Raw genomic sequence first — 6,258 nt, 5'->3', positions numbered from 1 at the left:
TGGGATATGCAAGGTCACAGTTTGTATGTGGGATATGCAAGATCACAAGTTGTATATGGGATATGCAAGATCACAGGTTGTATGTAGGATATGCAAGATCACACTAGTCAGCTCCTCCTGCACCATGCCTGCCTGGATGCTGCCATGCAATGGACTGAACCTCTGAAGCTGTAAGCCAGCTCCAATTAAATGTTATTCTTTGTAAGACTTGCCTTGGTCATGGTGTCTGTTCATAGCAATAGAACCCTAACTAAGACAGAAGGCAATGGTGAAGAGAAGTGTAATGCCAAGAGAAATGTAGTACCAACCACTAAGACACATCAGACAAGAAAGCAAATTGTAAGAGCAAAAAGGAGCTGATTGTTGAGCAGATATGGATTAGTGTGCCTTTGAGACCCCTAAGTGGATATTGATTGAGTAGTTGGAATGCACAAAAAATGATCTGGGCTGGAAATGTATTTACTGGAAATTTGGGAGTCATTTTCTTCTTCTAATGAAGCGTTTCTGATGTTACTCAGGAAGTGATTAAAGCCAGAGAAGAGTTTAAGGCCAAGCACTGAGAAACCCCAAAACACCAAGAGCTGGCAAAGGAGAGAGGGACCTGGTGGAGAAATCAGAGTGACGGATGGTGGTTGGCATGCAGGTCAAGGCAGAGGATGCTTGCCGGAATGGAGAAATGGCCACCGAGATCTAACACCTCTGCCTAGTTCAGCAAGAGAGTGAGAAGATGCCTATTCCGTTTACCAGGACGAGAAATGTCCAAAAAACTAAAAATAGAGGTCTCCAGACAAGAAGAGGACCCTGCATTCACAGAAACCCTCTGTAACTGTTTGTGAGGCATGTGTCCTTTTATGTGGACATGATGTGCAGATCCATTGTATTATCCTATGAGAGTCACAGGGCTGCTTGCCAAGGCTTGTGTGCATGTATGAGTGCAGGTGGGAGTCCATTTTCAGACTCTGGCATCTACAGAAGCTTGCTGAAGAATATTGATATTTATTTTATCTTTCTCAAATGACCAAGGAGAAAATATAAAGATGGTTTTGCTTTTGTTATTGATCAATAGAATGCAGAAATTCTGCTAATATTTCACAGACCGTTCAAAATTGGTGAAACAGTGTTGAAGATATGCATAGAATAACTGAATCTATATGGTTCAATTTCTTTGTAAACTAGGCAGCTGGCTGGGGCAACTGAGAAAGGAAAGTATGAAGTTGGCTTAGAGAGAACTTAACAAATTGAACTCTTAGAGAATAATAAATAATCTTTGTTATATGTACTCATGGGAAGAGATGTAAAAAGTGAGGAGGTTCTCTAGGTGTCATAACTGGTAGACAGGTAGAAGAAGGCAGAAGGAAGGACACTGTTCTCATATATCAGAGGAAAGCTCCAGAACTTTCCATCCTTCCAACGCTCAGCACACTGCAACCAAAACATACTAAACCAAAACAAAGCCCCCACATATCAGGTGACTGATGGCGTATGAAAAACTATTCCTTTTATATTTCATTACTTCATTTGGCTTCACTTTGGTAAATAAAGAAAAATCGGCCTACACACATCATTAGTTGCATGTTAACTGGTGGGTGGTCAGATGGAAGTTAATTGAGGAACAGAATGTGTCAAGACTTAAATGTTGCCCATGATTTTCTGTGACTTGTTAGTTCTTGGGCATCCCCTCCCGATTGCATTTGTGTTTCTGTAGGAGGAGGGTGGCAAAATGAATTCATTTTCTTTTCTCAATAGTAGATAGATTTTTTGTTGTTGTCGTCTACACGGCAATGAACACATGGTTCAGCACTCAGAGTCTAAAATGCTGATGTGCAGTCATTCCCTACAAAGATAAATTTTCATTAGCATCTCCGTTAATGCTGCAGCCATGTTGCCTGGAACCTGTATCATGAAATTGTCTCTTTTCACTCAAATATGGTGATCCTTCCTCACTGAAGGTGTTTGGGTTATTGTTTCTGATTATGCTAAATGAGATATATTCTATGTTTGACAAAGGATGATAAAGTCGTGACAGGCCTTTGGCTTCCTCTCTGTTCGTGGTGAGAGAGGAGCTCCCCACACAGTGGTGGTAGTGGTGGTGGAGGCAAAGTCATGGAAGATCTTCCCCATCTATGAGAGAATCCTTGCTTGTGTCATTCAGCATGAAAGCAGTTAAGGAGAAGCACTGAGGCTGTGATAAGGAATGATCTCTTAAACAGCAGTGATTCTGAGATCACAAAAATAATACAGGTTCCCTAAAAATTGAGGTATTGTTTTCAGGGGAAAAAAAGGTTTCAAATACTTGAGAAAATTAAAGGAATTTAGATATAATTTTATTAATGTATAGGGCTTTTTGTTATATATTAAGCTATATTAAATCTTTCATTTTATTTTTATGTGTATAGGCATTTTGCCTGCAAGTATGTCTGTGCACTGCATACCTGCAGTGCAGGAGGAAGAGGGCATTGGACCCTGGGGAACTGGTGTTCCAGGGAGTTGTGAGCTACCTTGTGGGTGCTGGAGATCAAACCAGGTCTCTGGAAGAGCTGACAGTGCTTTTAACCACTGAGCTCCGGCTCCAGGCTGTATTAATTTTTTTAAACATGGATTATGACTATAAAGCACCAGGTCATTTCTTTTAGCAGTTGTTTTCCCCTTCTTTGTAGCCCCATGAGGGAATTATTTCAACAATAACATGAGATCAGTACTTCAAATGTTCCCCAGAACATAGTTTTCTGGTGGTGTCATCCTCCCATCAGACCTTCCCTATGCTTATCCTCCATGAGTCTGGACTATTTAGAGGCAGGAAAATCATCCTTAGAGATGAAGGATTTTCTACTACAGAGCTTATTTACACAATTCTACTCCAAGCTTTGGAAACTGTGTTTTAACTGAGCATTCCAAATCTGGTTTTAGGACTGACAGCATCATTGAAAAATAGAGTATAGAAATTTGGGCTTGGTTGGCATTAGTCTAACATCCTGACCTCATTTGCCCAGATTGTCTTACTTTAGCACTATGTCCTTGAAAAGCCCCCAAGTACAGGATTGAGGAGGCAGACCACTCTGAAGTGGTAATGGTGACCCTGGGCTCTCTGGGGCTCTATTAAGGTATGTAGGGTTGAATGGAGAATACCAGGTATATGGTGAAGTTCCGGTTTATTGTAGTATCTGATCTTTGCTGCAGCCACTTTTAATAGCAATAGAACCCTAGCTGTATAGACACAAAGCATCCCAGAATAAAGTCTCTGCTAATTCCTCTTCGGTCTGTATGTGATCACTTGACAAAGGACTAGCCAAAGGAACCAGACTATAGACAATATGCAGAACTTCTAGGATATGTTCATATTACTCTTTTTGCATATAGACTTTGCATATTCAGAACACTCAGTTTTTTTCTCCCATCCAAAAGACTACTCTATATTTCTTTCATTTTCTACAATTACAACTTGAACATTAAAACTAAGCACACACACACACACACACACACACACACACACACGAGAGGAGGAACAGAGGAAAAGCATCTATTATAAATAGTGTCACTACTTCAGAACTTCCCTCCCTCAACAAAAATGAAAATAAAAAAAGGATATCTTTTCTATAGTAAAGGTAAATAAACTTGTTTTATAAATAATTATTACATGAAATGCACCCAGTTTTCTAGTATTCTATGCTGGTTTATTTTACTTTTTTCTACTTGACTCAAAATGGTGTTTATCATGATTGATCAACTTTATTGAATTAATCCACTCATAGTCCACTGCACACAATTTGAAAAGTATTCACTGGATTCTTCTTAAAAGGAAAGGTAAAAGAAGAATGTCTTGGGTATTTTCCATAAAAGGGCTGAGTAAGATAATAACGACTGCTTACTCGGTTCATGGCAGTAAAAGAACTTCTTCCTTGCCACAGTGAAGTAGAGGCTGGGGCTCATCTGCTTTTGTGTTTTATACACTATTATTATGTTGGTCGTATTCACAATGTTGTCCTAGCTTACGTAGACTGTCTGCTGCTTCAGTCCTCTATAGCCAGCTCCTTTATTAGAGTATGCGACTCAAAATCTGTATCACTCAAAACCAAGCTGATTGAAATGAACAGCTTCTGAGATGGGTGTGGTGTGTGTGTTTGTCATCCTAAGAGGTGGAGGCAGGAGGATCAAGGTTTCAAGGCAAGGGAGGGGCTGGAGAGATGGCTTAGTGGTTAAGAACACTGGCTGCTCTTCCAGAGGACCTAGGTTCAAGTCCAGAAACCATGGTAGTCAAGTCAGTCCATGGTAGGTTAAAACCCCAAGGAAACAGTGCTCTCTTCTGGCCTCTGCAAGCACCAGACATACATGTGGTACACATATACATGTAGATAACACACACACACACACACACACAGAGAGCAAATAAACAAGACAAAACTCTAAAAATAAATATTAAAGAGTTCAAGAACAATGCTAGGTACACAGCAAATTCAAAGGCAACAGGAGCTGCACCCGCCCCGTCTTAATAACAGCCAATACATAATGAAAGAGAGATACAAAGAACAGAGCACCTGCCCCCAAACGTGCTTCATGTGAGTATGTATGTATGTATGTATGTATGTATGTATATATGTATGTATGTTTGTTTCTGAATATTTGTTTCCCTAAATTCATGTGCTGGAGCCCAATCTCTCTGCAGTATGGTGTATCTGGAAGTGAGAGGGTTGGAGAGACAGAGCTCTCTTGTATGCACTTCGTAACTTCAGCCATCCAGTCTATGGTGTCCTGCTACAGCAGCCCACTGGCTGAGACACACATTGTGGTCTCAATGTCTGTCTTTAAGTGACTTGGGCTTCGGTTACCATAGAAACCAGAATACCTTTCTTACTAGAGTTTTGTGGTCCTCCAAGCCCATTCCTCTACCAGGATGTTGTAGGAGCTGATCTACATCTCCAGGATCCTCTTGAGGGGGAGGCTTGGGCAGAGAGGACAGCCTTTGCCTGGAGGGAAGGAAGTCACCATCCATATTACTTTCAGTAGAATGCCAACAGACCCAATTCAAGGATATTTCTAGAAATAGATTTTGACCATATTATTCTTGACAAGATATCTAGTCAACCAAGTTTGCATTTTATAATATGATACATTATACAGCTTCTATAAACTCTTACAAAAGTAGTGCATTTAAATGAGCCATTTTAATGGCTTGAAGATTAATTTCCAAGTAAAGAGAAATTGGATTGCCCCAATTGTGTGTAATATTTGGCAGGAAGTTAGCTAGCTTCCAAACGCAAAGAAAAGTAAGCAACTAAGAAGCCCCTGACCAGAAAGCTCTTGGATGCATTGAGGATCATATATACTTTTAGTACTTAGTAACTGTAATTTATTCTGATCTCTTTTTCTGTATTTAGAGAGGGTCTCATATTGTAGCCCTTTGCCTGTCTTTGATGGCCTTTCTGTGTGCACGAGACTGGCCTTGAACTCATAGAGATATGCCTACCTTTGTCTCCCAAATGCTGGAAATAAAGGTATCACCATGTCCAGTTCTTTTTATTTTTCTTGTATCAATGTTTGGCTATTATAAGTGTCTTTATTATAATATATATATATGTATCTCAAGAGAGAGAGAGAGAGAGAGAGAGAGAGAACATTTACTGAGCAGGAATCAGAGTGTGCCAAAAACAATAAAACCCATGTTTCAAATGCTAGAGAAATTTGGGTTCTAAGTTTTCTTAGCACACCACAGACTAGACCCACATGTCACAGTGGACTGGTCCTGAGTACCGTATCTTCTTCTATCAAGGCTTGGGGAAGCGGAATGACCCAGTGTAGGAAGCTCTCTTGGGAAAGGCTGGGAGTGACTCTTGATGACGAGGTGGGATTAGAAAAAAAGCACTATAAAGGAGGACGTCATAAATGCTCTCCTCTGCTCCATTTCCTCAGGCACATGTAGCTAGGAAGTAAGACAAGGCTGGGCTAATGTTTCATGGGAAAAGATGAGTCTGCTGGTAAACAAGTGCTTGAAGAGCGAGAAGAGACTGAGTGTCATAGGGTATCTGGTCTAGGGTTCCGGGACAGAAAAAAAATCTCACAGTGAACCAACCATAAAGTCGTACTCACTAATAAGTGGATATTAGCCAAAAAAAAGAGTACAGAATATACAGGATACAATGCACAGAACTCAAGAAGGTTGGCAAGCAAAACGACCCATGGGAGGATGCCTGAGTCCCACTTGGGAGGGAGAAGAAAATAATCACAAAAGGTGGAGGGAGAGAGGCAGGAAGGGAGGGAGGGAGG

The sequence above is a fragment of the Grammomys surdaster genome, unplaced genomic scaffold (assembly GCF_004785775.1).
Source record: "Grammomys surdaster isolate TR1022 unplaced genomic scaffold, NIH_TR_1.0 233, whole genome shotgun sequence".
In the NCBI taxonomy this organism is placed as follows: domain Eukaryota; kingdom Metazoa; phylum Chordata; class Mammalia; order Rodentia; family Muridae; genus Grammomys; species Grammomys surdaster.
This window is presented reverse-complemented; position numbering follows the sequence as displayed.